The following is a 20,293-nucleotide window of genomic DNA, read 5'->3' as shown; positions in this document are numbered from 1 at the left end:
GTGAAGGCAGAGGACTGTGTTTAGCTGTATTAGAGAGATGCAGAGGGTCAGAGTGTGTGACTAGGAGTGACTATTTGGAGGAAATTGGAATTCTGACACTTCAGCACCCCTCAGTCCCCAGAAAGAGCAGAATCCAGTGTCTCGTAAGTCACACCTTCTCAGGTTTCTGTTGCTGGAATGTCGCGATCGCACACGCGGAGACACACGCACTTGCCTGCATACACACACATGGACACCCATAGCAAATAACAGATTACTCACATATGAGCACTCGCGTATCCATTTCACATACACACACACTCCGGTCTATAGAGGGAGAAGTGTGGATTTGTGAAGAAGTGTCAGCTGCCCCGGGCCAAAGCCTATCTGTATTTCACAGTCTATCTGTGCTCACTTGCAATTTTTCCACCCAATCTTGAAAATGGGCGCCCTTCTGAGCCTCTTTGCTTATATTGCAACACACAGTTCATGTTTATGTAGAATGAAATATGAAAACCCAGCTTGTGTGACATTGAGGAAAAATGAGGTCAGCAAACAGCTGGACAAGAATACCCATATAATGTGACTCTTTTCATATCTTTCCCGGCTAACCTATACATGCTTTGCACCTGTAAGTACAAGACGGTGTGTATCCACCCACTGATGAACTGTAATTATATCAAATCAAAGACAGAAAATCTGGCTTCCCATTTAAAGCAGAGCCGACTTCATTCTGTCTTTTGTCCTGCTTTTATTTCAGGCGTAACTCCCGGCAGCACAAGTACAAAGCAATAAAGAAAGCTGCAGTAGGAGACCATGAGTCTTTCCAATTGAAGGTGATATAACAATAGTGCCCTGCGTTCACTGACGTTAGCAATATATTTGAGAAATCCCTAATGGAGTTAGCTTGAAATTACACCCCATAAGTCGAGTGATTTTCATGTTTTAGTAGAGGGATTACATGGTCCTGATAAAATCTGACAGCCATTTGGGCTCATAAAAATATTTTCAAACCCCACTGGATTAACTCAAAAGTGCCTGTCGATTTGGGAAAACAAGGCTGTTCTCTTAGTTCTTGGAAAGCAAGGCTTGAGGAACTGAGGCTTTCTATTGCAGCAGCAGTATGATTCAAGCACTCAAAAAGGCACATTCAAAGCCAGGAACAAAGATGCCAAATGTACATTTATGACAAACAAATTCCCTTAAAATACTTTAGAAATACACAGTTGAAGAAAGAAAGAAAGAAATACCAGAATGTGGCCTCACTATGCTATTTGACTTGTTAAAACGGCACAATTCTTAAAGTCTTTGCACCCAGCATGAGTTTGACTACCTTTCTGGTTTGTATGTTAGTCTCTGTACTTCCCTGTCTTTTTCTTTCTACACCATTCTCTGTAGGCTGAATAGTTTCTCATTAATTAATTAACATTCCTATGCCACTGTGTTTTCTGAGGGGCCTTTGTTATGGCCCCACAAAAACTCTTTCAGAGCTGTTCTTCACATAGTATATCTCTCTCTCTCTCTCCCTCTCTCCGTTCTTCACATAGTATCTCTCTCTCCCTCTCTCTCTCTCTCTCTCTCTCTCTCGTGTGTGCTCTCTCCCTCCTCTTTGTAGTGGAATGTCCTATGCTGCACTCTCTGTCTATTGTCAGAGCAAAAATGTTGCGTGAATTGTTTTCAAGTGATTAGTTATTTTTTCCCTTGCACCGGGTTTCCCTACCTCAGACTCACGCAAGCAAATGTTCAGACTCTCCAGACAAATACCTTGCATGATCCTTTCATACACCTACATAAAGTGGAAAGATACACTAATTCCCATGGGCACACATACACACATACAAAACCATGCACATGCTCTTCATACACCTGCAAACTCCTCCTCTCCCTTTCTTAGTTGCCAAGCTCTGTCATCTTTTTAAACGCCTTTTAATTGTCAGGCCCCAGGGGAGCCCTAAAACACACACTGTAAAAAAAACAACTTGCATGTCTGGTCTTCTGTCTTTCTCTTTAAATCTTTTTCCCTTTTAGGTCTGTCAATCTTCATGTCATTTATTCTTTTACCCTTTTATCCCAATAATGCAGATAACCATACATGGCGCTGCTTGCTGTAATAAAAAAGTGAGCTTTTTCTTCTTTTTTTTTCAACATGCATCTGTTCTAAGAGTCCTGATAAATGGGTGCACAGTTAAAGGTTATTGTATTGTCCACATTTCATCATAGGGGGAGAAATAGTTCTAGTATAGAATTCTAGTATAGAATTTTGAAACCCTCGCTTCTGTAAAATAAGTTAATAAAGCAGATATACAAATTATAAGACATGGTGATGATATGTTTATATAGTACATATATGTATGTATTTGTGAAACTGTTTAAATGTGTTAGAACTAGTGCAAACAAAGCAGTGGATGTATATTTTTGTGCATAAGTGCTATTGATCCCTTAGCGTCAGTTATTAAAATAAGGTTATCTAATAGCACAGGAAGCTGAAACCAGAAACACGATGATATGATATTTAAATAAGTTGGCCTTATATTTTTTTAAAAACAGACTAAAAGTAATGTTTTTCTTAATTTCCTGTGACATTGGTTAAATATCTTCAAAATGCTGTGTGGGAACTCTTCCCATTTTTACACACTAGCTGCTGTGGCATGATGTCTGTTAGTTTGATATGATTTTGTTGTGATGTGTTGATCTTTTTTCTATACTATGTTTAATCTTTTTTTTGCTTAACTGTTGATAAAAGGCTGTTATATACGTATAGTTGACAACACAGTTTGGTAGGTTAGAATCACTTGCTGTATAATATGCTACACTGCTCATGCCAGAGGTGGCGCATCTCAGATACTCTGCAACTACTTCTTTTTGTACTCATCATTGTCCCTTTGGATGTGTAACGGGATTACTGACTTCATTGACAGTAATGCCTCAAAAATTATTATTTTAGATTGAAGAGGGGGTCAAAATCAATTGATTGGACGAATGGCCCGAACAAACACGCTCACAGTTATCAGACATTTTGACATGCCACTGACTGAAAGTATGCATGCACTCGTATTCTCCATCTCTCTCTCTCTCGCTGCCTTTCTCAACTCGCTCGCTCACTCAAAACACGCTATCAAACAGTCAGCATCAGATCAAAGACAAGCGCTCTCTCCCCTCTCCTTCCCCCTCTCTGCTATGCTCTCTGAGCTGTAAACATTATCCAAGCATCGGCAGCCTTGAAGACACAAAGACAAGTAGCTACCTGACACCTGACACTAACTTGAGAGCACTCACCGTGGTCTACCTGGGAATAAAACACACACCAACACACACACACATACACACTCACAAGGCTACCTGAGCTCCTTGCAGCAAGGAGAGTCCATTCAGCGGGAGAAAAGACAAAGTAGCCGTGCAATCAACCTACCCAATACATACAACCACTCCCAAAAGCTCCTTTCCACCTTACTACTGGACATCCAACACAACCAGTAACCCTACAATCAATTAGGGGAACCAAACTTCAACAGAAGTGTGTGTTTATTTCTACACACTTGAAGAGAAATACAGATGAAATGCCTTGTTAATATTTCTGCATACTTGGGCATAAATATGGATTTTCCTATTTGGGCTGCACAGAAGCAACCCAAGGCTAACTCAGGTATTCTCAGTGGAAGCAAGTGAGACGACTTGGGTCACCGGCGGCGGTAACCTAGGTGTGTACTCTGGCTTTTCATGTGAAACCACCTGAAAGCCAACAAAAGGTCCCTCTCCTACCCTCCCACCGTCCCTCTCTTCCTCTCTGCATCTCACAGTACAAAGGAAAAGAATGAATGAAAGAGCAGCAGAGGAAGGGGGATGAGGTAAGGGGATGAGGATGCAAGGGTGGGGCAGGGTGGCCTGGGTGGAGGGGTGCTGGCCAGTGGGCAAAACAGGCATAGAGGTATTTTCCCTTGTGCTTCGGGACAAAAGCAGGCCTAGGGATATAGGCTATTAGTCGTAGAGATCTGCAGAGCAATCCATCACAGGCTGGTCAAGCTCCTCACCTGAACCTGAACGATGCTGTTGAGCCACTATTTGTAAAGTTCATATTTTAGAAACAGAAAATGTGGCCTTTTTGTTTACAGTTTTCATAATGTTAAATAACAGGATATTTGTTCCAGTAGTTAGAACACTTACTTGGTGTATTGAATTTAATTTGAGAGGGGTTTTGCTAATTTGAATACAAATTCCCATTTGAGGTACTACAGCTTGTTACTGTGAGGCTTTACTTTGGCTTGAGTGAAACGCTAACATTAATATGCTAACTCACAATGACAATGCTAGCATGCTTGTATTAACAAGTACAATGTTTTTTTTGACTAAAAATAATGCTATTCAAAGAGCCTAGCATGGCTTAAAAACATCAATCAGTGATTAAGGAGGAAAACAACATAAAAGCAAGCCCCACACCCATTGTACATTAGCTTGGAAAATATTCAGTTTTGCAAAAAGTCAAGAGATTTTTGTTTCTTGCAATGTCTCCTCAAACAATTAATGCTGAATTTTCAAATCCAGTGTCCAAAAAATGTAATCTCAGACAAGATTGTACAGGATTTAAGTTTTTTTCGTATAAACTTCAATTCTCAAAGTTCAGTTATTCAGATAGTTTTAAAAATTGAAGATGTTTAATATGAAATTTTGTAAAAATGACACTGGCTGAAGAAATTTTAAAGGTTAAAACCACCCAACTAAAGATATGTGACCCGAGCTATACAACAAAAAGTAATAACCAAGAGTAAACACATTCTTCATTGCTTCTTTTAACTGTTAGGTGCAATAACTAACAATAAACATAAGAGGGAGCCCCCACACACACACTGCACACTGAGGACTGAACATAGCAACAGAAACTGTACATGAGGCTGTTTCAAGAAAAGTTTTACTGCTAAGAATAAAGAAAGTAAAATTTGAACCTGCAGATGAAAGGTAGCAGCCAAACAGAAGAAGTAGATGACTATGTAACCACAAATTGCACTCGCTCTTTGTGTTCTATTGTTGTTGAAGGAATTTCATATGAATTTATTAAACATTAAGATAATATTTTTCACTGAGATAGTATCAGCAAAGATTATTTGACTGTGACATAATGGATTCCTTTCATACTGTTTGTGTATGATAATACGCCCTGGATGGCTGATTCAACTTATGGGGGTATATTACAGTTGCAAGAAAAAGTATGTGAACCCTTTGGAATTTCTTAGTTTTCTGATTAAAATGGTCATAAATGTGTTCTGATCTGGACAGTCTCAACAATAGACAAACACAGTCTGCTTAAACTAACAGCACACAAACAATTATATGTTTTCATGTTTTTGTTGAACACAACATGTAAACATTCACAGTGCAGGGTGGAAAAAGTATGTGAACCCCTAGGCAAATGACTTCTCCAAGAGCTAATTGGAGTCAGGAGTCAGCCAACCTGGAGTCCAATCAATGAGACGAGATTGGAGGTGTTGGTTAAAGCTGCCCTGCCCTATAAAAAACACACTTCAGTTTTGAGTTTGCTACTCTCAAGAAGCATTGCCTGATGTGAACCATGCCTCGCACAAAAGAGCTCTCAGAAGACCTACGATTAAGAATTGTTGACTTGCATAAAGCTGGAAAGGGTTACAAAAGAATCTCTAAAAGCCTTGATGTTCATCAGGGTAAGACAAATTGTCTATAAATGGAGAAAGTTCAGCACTGTTGCTACTCTCCCTAGAAGTGGCCGTCCTGTCAAGATGGCTGCAAGAGCACAGTGCAGAATGCTCAATGAGGTGAAGAAGAATCCTAGAGTGTCAGCTAAAGACTTACACAAATCTCTGGCACATTGCTAACATCTCTGTTGACGAATCTACGATACGTAAAACACTAAACAAGAATGGAGTTCGTGGGAGGACACCACGGAGAAAGCCACTGCTGTCTAAAAAAAAACATTGCGGCATGTTTGAAGTTTGCAAAAGAGCACCTGGATGTTCCACAGCACTACTGGCAAAACATCCTGTGGACAGATGAAACCAAAGTTGAGTTGTTTGGAACTAACACACAACACGATGTGTGGAGAAAAAAAGGCACAGCACACCAACATCAAAACCTCGTCCCAACTGTGAAGTATGGTGGAGGGGGCATCATGGTTTGGGGCTTTGCTGCGTCAGGGACTGGACAGATTGCTATCATCGACGGAAAAATGATTTCCCAAGTTTATCAAGACATTTTGCAGGAAAACTTAAGGCCATCTGTCCACCAATTGAAGCTCAACAGAAGATGGGTGATGCAACAGGACAACGACCCAAAGCACAGAAGTAAATCAACAACAGAATGGCTTCAACAGAAGGAAATACGCCTTCTGGAGTGGCCCAGTCAGAGTCCTGACCTCAACCCGATAGAGATGCTGTGGCATGACCTCAAGAGAGCAATTCACACCAGACATCCCAAGAATATTGCTGAACTGAAAAAGTTTTGTAAAGAGGAATGGTCCAAAATTCCTCCTGACCGTTGTGCAGGTCTGATCTGCAACTACAGGAAACGTTTGGTTGAGGTTATTGCTGCCAAAGGAGGGTCAACCAGTTATTAAATCCAAGGGTTCAAATACTTTTTCCACCCTGCACTGTGAATGTTTACATGTTGTGTTCAACAAAAACATGAAAACATATAATTATTTGGTGGTATTAGTTTAAGCAGACTGTGTTTGTCTATTGTTGTGACTTAGATGAAGATCAGAACACATTTTAGGACCAATTTATGCAGAAAACTAGGAAATTCCAAAGGGTTCACATACTTTTTCTTGCAACTGTATATACATATATATATATAAACATTTAAAAAGTGGATCAATTACTTCAAAGGTACACAAACACTTTACATAAGAGGAATATGTAACTGTTAGACCAGGACAAAGCTTTCTTGTGTTTGGATCTCCTCTGCTTGTTTTCTCTGTAGTGTCAGTGTGATATACGAGGGTTAATATGGTGAAATAGGCTGACTAAAGCAGACAGGTCTGCACCTGCATACAGCCAAAGAGAGAGACGCTCCACTCTGTTTGATGCTATTGCGAGCGACGCCAGTGGCGCTGCAATCAGAGGGTGTCTACTTTGAAGGGAGTTTGTAGTTGTGCGAGTTTGTATCACTTTTGCACTTATAAATACAAAAAAATAAGAAGTTGATTGACCTAGGAATAAAGTAGTGATGACTTTGCTGAAGGCTGCCAAGTGAGGCCTCTGTATTCTTTTTACAAGTTTGCAGTAGTGTGTGTGTGTGTGTGTGTGTATTTTTGTTTGCATGTGTAAATGTTGAATGTTTGTGCTGTCGTATTCAGTTCTGCATGATACTATCAGCCGTGTCAGTGCGGAGGGAGATTGATGTGGAATGTTAACAGTGACGGAAAGTATTGGACTGTCTCCATAGAGTCCCATTCATGCAGAACCGAGATAGGACGAGCAGGAGACTCAACACAATACCGAGAGGGATGAAGAAAGGGAGCCTTATTGTTGCAGGTTTCACACTCTCCTCCGAGAACTCCAGTCATCAGAAAAGAACATTACAGTTATAAAAACAACATTAAATCACCTGGGAAGTATGAAGCGTATCATCACTGAACCATAGATCACAATAATCATACTCAATCGTACCATTATACTTTGGGAACTATTCATTACGGGCTCTAGAGTCTGCTCTGGGATTAGCTGATGAAGTGGCGCCATCTTCAGCCAGAAGACAAGAACTGCAGCAGGACAGAAACAGAAACCACAAGCTGATGGTGACAGCTCACTCTTTGAAAATCTTTTGTTAAACCAAAGCCTCCCTTGAATATATCTTTATGACTCTTTTGTTGCATATTTAGTAGTCTTATTATTGAAATGCCTGTTCAACAAGTATGTTGTTACTGAAAAATGTAAACTGTTAATAATCCAAAATAAGCTGTAGCAAAACGGCTCATTTTGTTACACTTTCAACACATTATTTTTAGATAACTGTTACATTTCCAAAAATTACCCTTTTAAGAAAAAATCTGGTTACACTTTTGATTATTTAAGACAAATAAAAAAAATGCTTCTCAATATAGGAGATGTCTTTGGAAGATTTGGTCTCATCCATCTCTTCAGGCAACAGCTGAGCTGGTGTACATTTAACTTGTGATTTTCCTCTGGTCAGAATCCTCCCTGCCTTATTCTGATTCTCTTTCTGCTTAGACAGCATTTTATTGTGAAGTGTTAGCCAGGAATTTCCTTTCAGTACATCTCAGTAAGAAATTGATGCAATCCATTGTGCAGCGAGAGAGCCCTTTCCACTTCAAGTGTCTGAGATTGAAGTCGATGTTGCAGATTTCGTCAGAAAAACTTCAACAAATGTTATATACTTATATACATAATCAGAATAATTGTGCTCTTTTAAATTGTTCTTTTGCTAAAACTACATTCACTTAAACACCAGGTTTAAAATAATGAAATGAATAAGCACTACAGTTACTCCCAGAGCTCTGACGCTTTGTTTCTTTGACTGGACTTTTAGCTCTGAATCTCAAACCACGAACTGCTGCGTCGTGTATTTTGCTCTGGTCATTGAAGATTTTTTGCAAAGCAGAAGTGATATCCGACAGTCACTCAAATATAACGTGGTGTTCTGTGGAAAGAGGAAGGCTTCTCCTGCCGAGATATTGCAAGCTCTTTTCAGAGCTATCCGACTATCAAAAAGGGCATTATACTCAAGCTGACAGGATCCAGACTCCACTGGATACTCCTAAATGTGCAGAAATCCCAGCAGAAAAAACCCATCTAGATGTAGTTTCCATAGATTCAACATTGAACAAATAATAATGTGAAGTACATTGTTGTGATATGTTCCTTTTGGAAGATGTTCTTCCCTTTCTGATGATGTTTTCTCATGACCTTTGTGTAAGGGCTGTTTAATTTGTCTGCTGAGAGTGAGACCATGATACTGCAGATTTAAAGCTGTTGTCAGGCCTAAACAAAAAGTTAACAAACGAATAAACTAATGCACCTCCACTTGTAATAGCGAACATATCTTATATCTCATATCTCACTGTTTACAGTTGCAAGAAAAAGTATGTGAACCCTTTGGAATTTCCTAGTTTTCTGCATAAATTGGTCCTAAAATGTGTTCTGATCTTCATCTAAGTCACAACAATAGACAAACACAGTCTGCTTAAACTAATACCACCAAATAATTATATGTTTTCATGTTTTTGTTGAACACAACATGTAAACATTCACAGTGCAGGGTGGAAAAAGTATTTGAACCCTTGGATTTAATAACTGGTTGACCCTCCTTTGGCAGCAATAACCTCAACCAAACGTTTCCTGTAGTTGCAGATCAGACCTGCACAACGGTCAGGAGGAATTTTGGACCATTCCTCTTTACAAAACTTTTTCAGTTCAGCAATATTCTTGGGATGTCTGGTGTGAATTGCTCTCTTGAGGTCATGCCACAGCATCTCTATCGTGTTGAGGTCAGGACTCTGACTGGTACGCTCCAGAAGGCGTATTTCCTTCTGTTGAATCCATTCTGTTGTTGATTTACTTCTGTGCTTTGGGTCGTTGTCCTGTTGCATCATCTTCTGTTGAGCTTCAATTGGTGGACAGATGGCCTTAAGTTTTCCTGCAAAATGTCTTGATAAACTTGGGAAATCATTTTTCCCTCGATGATAGCAATCTGTCCAGGCCCTGATGCAGCAAAGCCCCAAACCATGATGCCCCCTCCACCATACTTCACAGTTGGGACGAGGTTTTGATGTTGGTGTGCTGTGCCTTTTTTTCTCCACACATCGTGTTGTGTGTTAGTTCCAAACAACTCAACTTTGGTTTCATCTGTCCACAGGATGTTTTGCCAGTAGTGCTGTGGAACATCCAGGTGCTCTTTTGCAAACTTCAAACATGCAGCAATGTTTTTTTTTAGACAGCAGTGGCTTTCTCCGTGGTGTCCTCCCATGAACTCCATTCTTGTTTAGTGTTTTACGTATCGTAGATTCGTCAACAGAGATGTTAACATGTGCCAGAGATTTGTGTAAGTCTTTAGCTGACACTCTAGGATTCTTCTTCACCTCATTGAGCATTCTGCGCTGTGCTCTTGCAGCCATCTTGACAGGACGGCCACTTCTAGGGAGAGTAGCAACAGTGCTGAACTTTCTCCATTTATAGACAATTTGTCTTACCCTGATGAACATCAAGGCTTTTACAGATTCTTTTGTAACCCTTTCCAGCTTTATGCAAGTCAACAATTCTTAATCATAGGTCTTCTGAGAGCTCTTTTGTGCGAGGCATGGTTCACATCAGGCAATGCTTCTTGAGAGTAGCAAACTCAAAACTGAAGTGTGTTTTTTATAGGGCAGGGCAGCTTTAACCAACACCTCCAATCTCGTCTCATTGATTGGACTCCAGGTTGGCTGACTCCTGACTCCAATTAGCTCTTGGAGAAGTCATTTGCCTAGGGGTTCACATACTTTTTCCACCCTGCACTGTGAATGTTTACATGTTGTGTTCAACAAAAACATGAAAGCATATAATTGTTTGTGTGCTATTAGTTTAAGCAGACTGTGTTTGTCTATTGTTGACACTTAGATGAAGATCAGAACACATTTTATGACCAATTTAATCCGAAAACTAAGAAATTTCAAAGGGTTCACATACTTTTTCTTGCAACTGTATGTAGGCCTGAGGATGCTCAGTGCAGAACAGACTTTTAAAGAAAATATTGGATATTTTCAGTCTCTTTGACATGAGAGTGGCCCAAGTCACTCATTGCAAGTCTAAGTCAAGTCTTTAAGGGCAGCCGCAAGTCCAAGTCAAGTATCTTATGGCTTATGGTTTTAATATTTATATTTGGATAACATAGATAAAAAATAATGTTTCTCAGGGTTACAGAGAAATACTGCTACCATTATTAGTCATGCAGTTCTAAACATCTGGTGAAAGTTGGTGAAGACCTGATGACATATTCTCCTGGTTGAAAGCTGCAGTCACAACAAGTGACTGAAGGTGCAGGCATTTTGATGTATCCTATAGTATAATTAAGTTTATTTATAAAGCACATTTTAGCAAAAAGGTTATTCAATTCTTCACCCAAGGCTTTAAAAAGAAAAATAAACATTAAAATAGAACATTTTAAAACAAACCAAGAGACTGTACTGTATAGTTACACTGGGTCCCGACAGCTTATTATCTATATGTTAATGAACAAACCCCTCTAGTCTCTCAAAGGCATTGTAATGGTAACCTAATAAGCCAGTGATATTACCTTTACGTGGTCAACTATGCACCTGTAACCTTGACTTTACTTAAGCAGCTGTGAATAAATATAAATAGTATTATTGTTGGTAGTAGTAGCAGTGGTTGGCCTATTAGTTGTTGTGGGAGTGGTTACTCACATTTTCAGAAACAGTTTAAGCAGAGCATTGTGACACTGTTGAGATCTTATCAACTGTCACTGTGTATAATTCATCTCTCTTCATAAAACACTGCTGCCTGTCTGTCTGTAAAAAAGGAACGCAGCAGGATCAGACACATATTGGCCCGTTAATTAAACTACAGAACTCTCAATGAAGATGTAAATCACATTATAAATCTGCCTTTAATGAAAAGTAACCACTTTCAAACACTAAACCCCATAGAGCAGATAAAGCATCATCAATCTTAAGGGGGGCAATCTCAGAATTTGGATGGATGGGATGCACCCAATAAAAAAAGCATATACATATTACTCAGGCAGATTCTCAATTTACAACAGATTGGATTATTTTTTCATGTACAAAAAGACATAGAGTTAGTAGAAACATGCTTAATAGGCACAAGAGACTGATCAGATCATGCCATAGTGACATTAAATTTAAGACTTAACTTAAAGGAAGGGGGGAAATTATGGAGGTTTAATAACTCCCTCTTGCTGGATCAAATATTTGTAGGGAAAATGAAAAATGTGCTTAAAGAATATTTAGAGATAAATGATACTGGGGAGGTGAGTCCAATTACTTTATGGGAAGGAGCTAAAGCGGTGTTACATGGACATAGAATTTCATACGCAACGTTTAAAAAAAAGATTTAAACAGAGGACATTAGAGCAACAAATACAATGTTTGGAAGAAAAATGTAAAAATACTAACGAACTTAAGTTAAAAATTGAGTTAAAAAAGAAATATTAAGAGTTAGATAGGATCCAAACAGAGGAAGTGGAGAAATTAATGACATGTGCAAAACAGAAAAATTATGACGGTGGTCCAAATTCCTTAAAACTTCTAGCATATAGATTTAAGAAGCAGAGTAAGACAGCATATGTAGCTAAATTGAAAAGTGGGTTAGAACTTGTAACAGAAAAAGACAAAATAGCTGAAGAATTTGCTAAATATTACAAAAGACTCTATAAAGAGGAACCACAAGATACAGAGTTGGAACAAATGAAAACATTCCAAGATAAACTCAATTTAAAACAGGTTAGAGATGAAAATTATGAGATATCACAACAAATGAAAAAACTAAAAACTGGCAAAACACCAGGAGATGATAGATACACTAACAGACATGAATTCTATAAAACATTTAAAATGCAGCTGACACCATTACTTCTACGGCCCTATAATAGTCCTAAAGACGGTAAAGATGCTCCAGAATGCTCCTTATACAGACCAATATCATTATTGAATACTGACCATAAAATATTAACATCAATTATAGCCAATAGATTAAAGGATCTTGTACCGGATATTATAGACAACGATCAATGTGGTTTTATCCCTGGTAGGTTGCTGTCAGATAATATCAGACGGACTTTGAATGTTATAGACTATGCAAAGAAAAATGACATATATCTCTTACTCTTGACATTAGATACTAAGAAAACATTTGACCAAGTTCTCTGGCCATTTATGTTCGATACTGTATGTAGTTTTGGGTTCCGTGAAAGATTTATTAAGTGGCTTCAAGGAAAATGATAACATTAAAGGAGTTCATATAAAGGAAGACCAGGATAAATTGGCATTATATGCAGACAATGTCATTGTTTATCTAGCCTCCCCAGACCAATCTTTACCACACTTAATGGAAACAATATAAGAATACAGTAAGCACTCAGGCTACAAGTTAAATGAAAGTAAATGTGAAGTACTGACTTTTAAAAAACAGATATCTGTAGAACTCAAAAATAAATATAAACTGAAATGGGACTTAAAGAAAATTAAATATTTAGGAAGCTACTTTACTGGAGTATTTACAAACTCTATATACAGATAATTATCAAGTTTTAGAAGATAAATTAAAACAAGACTTAAGTAGATGGAAAACGGTACCAGAATCAATACTGAATAGACTAGATACAGTGAAGATGATGATTCTACCACAATTTCTGTTCTTATTTCAGGCTTTACCAATACCCATCCCACTAAGCAGTTTTAAAAAATGGAATAGAATGCTCTCAAATTATATCTGGAACTACAAAAGGAAAAGGAAAAAACTTAGTATGTTAACTCAACCTAAAGAGAAGGGTGGACTTTGTTTTCCAGATCTAATGACCTACTTTCATGCTACTCAAGTAGACATTGTAATGAAATGGATGAATGATGAAGTCAAAACTAAATGGAAACTAATAGAAAAACAATCAACACTAATATCAATAACAATACCACACTTAGGGTTAAATGAAATGCAAAAATATGATATATATTATAGTTGTGTGGAAAACACATTGATAAATGTAAATTGGAGATATATTCGTAAAAAGTATAAATGTGATAAAGACTGCATTTATTTGAGACAGATGGCGAATGATCCTGATCTTCTTCCAAATAAAATTGATAGAGTGCTGGAAGAATGGGCATGCAAGGGATTAAAAATCTACCAACAAATGATAACAAATAATAGGATTGATACATTTGAAACATTGTATCTGAACGCTCTGTCGTCTCTCCTGCTGCAATCGCGTGCGTTTGTGCAGAGGGTTGAGCGAGACGGGAGATGAGTGTGATGAAGCAGAAGAGAGTGGTAAGTTGCTTGTACTGTTTGTAACATCATATACATGGCTTCTTCAAAACAGAACCCCTTCTGAAAGTTGGGCACCCACCTAAATCACTTATGCCTTGATCTGGCTCAGACTGAAGCAGCTGCAAGTGATCGGTTGATACGTGGATTGATTCCATTTAGTTAGATATACCAGTAATCACTTTTATTCCCTGCATCTTTTTTTTTAATGAAAAGCCATACTTGAGGTATATGGACTGTATAAAAAGTGGACCTAGTCTCAAGGATGTCACCTATTTGTTACTGAAGTGGAATTTTGAAGCCCAAAGTATGGCAGTAGCCATATTGAAAGTCTCAAGCTAACGTTAGGTAACAGGAAAAGAGATGGAGTTAAGGTGGGCCTTCTCCTAGCAAACAGCTACAACCTGCCTACTTTTAGTTATATCAGTCACATCCCTAATTATGCATAACTCTGGTCTTTCATGAAATAAAAACAGATGAGTTATAAAAACGATAAAGACATGATCTACTCAGACCAAAACCACTCTTTGAAACCAGGGTGTACACATGTTTAATTCTGCTGTAAAAATGGACATCTTAACATGGGTGTGTATGTGACTTCCAGGCTTTTGGACACTTGAAGAACTGCACTTTTTGTTGCACTTCCACATTGGCTTCATTTTTCAACCCCAGAGGTTGTCGCTGGCTTTAGCAGTCAGCTTCAAGTGGACATTTGAGTAACTGCAGCTTATAACGTACAGCTTATATGTTTATCTGAGGTCTGAACATTATAAAGAGATCAAGCAACATCCCCTCCTGACAGATTTATTTACCATGTAAAGCATGACAACTGACAGATGTTACGTGTCAGTTTTTTCGCTAATGAGCTGACAAGTTCAGATGTGGGAGGTTGATATAGAAGAAAGCCATTGTTGTCATCCACCCTCCCCTCATGACAACAGCTGTGGAGTGGAGGTGCGGGCCTCCATTGGGAGAAAAGAAAATGGTCTGGTCGAGCTGTGTTTAACAGGAAAGTATGCATGTTTTCAGTTTGTGTTGTGTGTGGGCTTTCTTTAATGCAACAGGGGCTTAATTTTAAAATAGCTCATCAAAGACCCTCAGGCCCTTTATTGTGTGATTTAGAAGTGAGATGGAAAATCTCATGGAAATATTTTCTAATAAAAAGGGCACTCTCTTGTCCTAGCTCTCTTTGTGCTTATCTCGCTGTGAAAACAGAAGATTTATGCACAGTCTTCATACTCCAGTTTATATGTTATTCTGATAAGACCGGCGAGGTTTGTGTGCGTCTGTGTGCTTTATGAGTGTTTATTGAGGCCACAGATTGTAGTGCTGCTCACTGGAGGACACAAACACTCTTCCGTGGGAATGCAAAGTCCCACCAGTTCCCAATCCCATTCCTTATCTCCAGCATTCCTATATGAATGATGCATATCCCCTGAACTGAGACCACTTGACCACTGTGCTACATGAAACCATATGCAAATAACATGTGTTCATGTGCACACTGTAGGGACCTGAAATTAATGAAGTAAGGGTGAATATTAAAAGATAAAGAAAGAAAGAAAGTCATGCAAAATTTAAAAGGAAATGAGAACTTTGAAATAACAAAACAGCATAAATAATGACTGCATAGGTTACATTTCAGTATAACTCTGAATAAGTGAGAGGTGAAAGTGTGTGAGAGCGATAGAAAGGTGGTAGCGGCGGTGATGTTGGGGGGTCAACCTCAGGTTTTGCATACTTGACAGTGTCTCTAACACACGGTCTGTATGCCAACACCACTGCGTGTCCAACTGTCTTCCCACCTGCCAGACTGTTCACCTGACTAACCTGGACTGCACCGGGGCCCTGCCCATGGGTGTGGACATCAAACAGAACTTTAAAAGACTGTTACTCATTACAAATCATAGAAAACATAATCAGGTGTACCTGAAAAATAAATTCAAGAACAAAACAAAAAATGCTTGAATCATATGTTCGCTAATGTAGTGTGATTCATGAATATGGTAGGGAAATGTTGGCCTCTGCTTCATTATTAGTTTAATTGCTGCAGAGCATACATGTCTGTGTTGGAGGGGATTATGTCTTTGTCACTTATCACTAGACTCAAACACAAACATGCACACACACCTTTTAGTCTAGGCGTAATGGGGAATTCCCGATAAGCTGCATGTGTACAGGTGATTTGCGTATGTTCACTAATCTAGGAGGTTTGGCTATAACTGTAAACCCACCACACCTGGACAATCACACTAACACACACACACACACACACACACACACACCCACTTACAGTCCCTTACTCATCAGCAACTGATGCCTGTCTTGATAAGCCAGTGACCTCACGTTCTAATGGTCAACATTGTTTGCATCTGTGGCCGTTAAACACAGCATGTGACTCAGGTGCTACTTTGGCAAATGATCAAATCCTTGTCACTATTACACACAGATGTGCACGAACACACACACACATTATGGCCCTGAAATAATGTTATATATAGTATGCAGAATATGTCATGTCACTCTTATTGTAGTGGAAGTGTGCACTATCTTATCTTTTTTTTATTGTTACACATTTACTATTAAATATCCGCCCCTCTGTAAATCCTTTCAGCCTATTCTTAGATTTTAATTTTTAGCCTAATTCACTTATTTATATTTGACAACATTTAAAGACATTCTCAAAAGAACAGCTCAGACAAGAATATCCCCTGGATATCCTCGTAAAACCACCAGTAATCAGGTGTCACCTGCCGCACTCATTGTCTTTCTAAATTCAAGGGTCCGATGTCTCTTTGTTCTTATCACCTTGGCTCAGTCCTCCAGGTGCAAGGGGAGTTATAGGAATCCAAACCGTCACACTGAATCACTGAATGATGAGGGTTTTTCCGAAACACGTTTATCAAGTCTTTTTTATAAAGCTCTTGAGAAGTGTCATTATGTTTGGACCATGAAAAACATTTACTGCTACTCCTGCAGCTACTGCTGTTTCCACCACTAATACTGTGCTGCTTATACTTCTTCCATTACAATGAATAGCCCCCAACTCAAAATTTAAACCCATCCACTTCTGTTTTCATGACCTTAATACATTGTTGTGGAAATGCACTTGCTGTCTTTACAAGAAGATCGATGTCTTCAGAATGAGGACTTAAGTCTGAATTTAGTTTAAGCCCCCTTATTGCCTGACCGTTAAATCAATGCACATTGCTCTAGGCACACCCTGAGTCTATCATGCACACATCGAGGCAGATTGCCATGTGGACAATATCGCTTCAAACTGTAAAGCTTGAATTGTTTTTTTGTTTAAAAATGTCCAAGTTTAAGTTTGTACAAGTTTAAAAATGTATGGACGAGAGGACACGTGTCTCCAATACTGTCTTTTGATTGAACTTAGATCAACCATGACCTGGATGATCATAAACCTTCAACGAGATTAGTCCTGAAAGGTATTGAATGTAATAATTATTACCATGATGATCTGTTACCTATTCCATGTCAAAAGTAAACTAAAAGTGATTTTAAAAATAGTTGTAAAGGTCATTAATAGTTTGACCAGACAAATTGTTAGATGTCAAAGTATAGGTTTACTAGGCATTAAGTATTTATGCATTAAACCCACAACAATATGTATTTTGCACAATGCAATTTCATCCAGCGGAAACCTGTTGTGGCTGTGCTGTTTGCATCACTGACTGCTTCAGGTCATGAAAACTGAGTTATGATATGGGGCTGGTGGTGTGGTAACGGATGATTGTGTCTACATTCATGGCCATTACATCCATAACAAGATACACTAACTGGTGTCATAACATCATAAAGATTATGACCACTCCGCAGTTTGATTTGCGACACATGGATTCTCTGTCATCCGTTGTACATGCAGCTAGCATCTTCAGGGTTAAGCATCTGTGACATCATGAGCATCAAGTACGGGAAATTCTCCTGATATTTCACGGAAGCTAAATCTCCACCTTGCATAACGGGTTTCTCAACCTGTACTTACTTGAAAAACCACCGCTGTAAGATTGCATGAACAAAACATTTGAGTGCAGCAATCAATGCACGATTGTACTGCCAATCAAACCAACATCAAATGGAAGTATGGGTTTGCCTTGTTTGTTGCTGCACATGAGAATATATGAACAAGGTAAAAAAAACTTTGCATCCAAGAAAGACAGGAACATTTAAAGTGCATGGCAGTTTATTCATGTGCATGTTAGCGTGTGTGTCTGTGTTAGTGTCAGTTGTATTTCTGTCTGTTTGTGATTGCGTCACTGACAGAGGTTCAAAAGACTGGATTATCCCAGACGGTAAGCCTTTCCCACTTGGGGATATCACAGGCACTATGTGCTCACCTGTTGCACTGTGTCAATCAATTTTTCTGACAGTTTAACTTATAACTACGTTTGAGTGGACAAATGCACAGGTACATGCCCATATCTGAATATTTTTATGTGTAAAAAAAAAAACATACCATGTTTTCCTCAAGTCCAGAAACAAATCTGAACAACTTTGACATATTAACCTTCCTTGACCCTCAACAGATTGACAGAGTACACGGTTGTTACATTTCAGTGTGATGAATTTGTACACTAAAACTTTCCAAGTTATAAAGTTACTGATGACATTTCTGGAAGCTCAGTTTGACTTTTGATCATGTAGAGATGATAGCACAGGAATAAAGCACAGTGTTTAAATACACCTCTCCCTTACAACACATTATATATCATCAGCCCAAGGAGGTCAAGGACTGCTGGCACTTTTATTTTGACACAGCTTATCTGGCCAAAGTGCAACAGACAATACTTACTACATTTTACTTTACAGTGTATTTCTTAAGGTTAAACGTATATTTATCAATATCAACCTTAGAACCCCTGGCATCATTCTGCACATATTTGAACAGTTGGGTTTAGAGCTGAGCAGATTTACACATCCTGGGGCTGTTTCAGGAAACTAACTTGGAAACCCCAAAGAGAGAGAACCAGTTTTCAGGAAACTACTGGTTCAAACCCTCATCTTTCATAATTTTACTAACAATAGTATGGTCTCATCTAGAGGAGGTTCCTTTTTGTGTTTACACACAAAAAGGAACCTCCTCCATCCAACTCAGAAAATAGCATTATCGAAATAAACTATGAATGATGTCATGTGTTCTTAGTGTGGACTCTGATGCAGCTCTTAGGGCTGTTCGCCTCCAGACCAAGGCTTAAGAAGAACGTCATTTTCATGTAGCGGCATTAGAAAGTAAGTTTAAAAGAATTCTGAATGTAAGATAAGTTATATTCACATATTGAGCCTGGTAAGGTTTAAGGGGACGGGGGTTACTGTATTTCAATTTCATTCAGTAACTAGTCAGTAAGTGTAGCAATTGTCCAAAACAATATTGTCCAATTACCATTACACAGTCATCCTTTACCTAAAATACTAAATTACTTCTTTGGAAATATTGTAGCTGCAGAAAATACAGCCAGTTACGTACACACTTAAAAAGTTCCTAACATCTACTGGTACGTATAACAGCTTCACTATGTATTGTCAAATAAATAATTGTATGTTTATATACTGTTTGTAGATCATAAATTAGTGGGTTGGTACCAACTTAAATATAAAGGTCCATATAAGAGGGCGTCAAATAGCTTAGCGGTTATACCCTGTGCACCATGACGTCTATAGTCCTCGTCACAGCAGCCATGGGTTTGAATCCAACCCCAGCCCTTTGCTGCATGTCATATCCCTCTCTCTTCTCCCAGCATTTCCTGTGGCCCAAAAAAAACCAAGACAACAAAAAAAAAGAGAAAAATGAACGTGTAAGAAACATGGTCCCTGTTTGGTCTTGTAGAACTCTTTTCTATCAAGTAATGTTCAGCCAACTTCAAAATTAAAGGAATTCTCACTTCTTCTTTTAGGTGATGCATACCAATTTGAAACAAAACAACTTGAGATTGGTGTTAACATGCATTTAAATGGATTGTAAAATGCATACAAATGTGATGGAAAATGTGTAGGATTTTTTATTAATATGCATTCCAAATGTAACCATCCATCTTTCATTACAACACAGGGGCAGTTATCCCAATTATCCTATACGTTCCCTTTCTGCTCCATCTTCTCCATCTCCCGGTTTTAATTATCACTGTATTGTTCCGTCTGCAACACTGTGTCATGTTTGAATCCACTTTCAACGTGAAGCCAAAGCTAAAAAAAAAAAGAAGAAGCTACTTCATTATCTTCCCCTGCTGCAGAAGAGAAAACGATAAGAAACCACAGACAAGTTTTGATTCCATGGAATAAAACCTTTAACTCCATATTGGAGCTGTTATATGAAA

Source organism: Labrus mixtus, chromosome 15 (genome assembly GCF_963584025.1).
Source record: "Labrus mixtus chromosome 15, fLabMix1.1, whole genome shotgun sequence".
Taxonomy (NCBI): domain Eukaryota; kingdom Metazoa; phylum Chordata; class Actinopteri; order Labriformes; family Labridae; genus Labrus; species Labrus mixtus.
Note: the sequence above shows the minus strand (reverse complement) of the source record.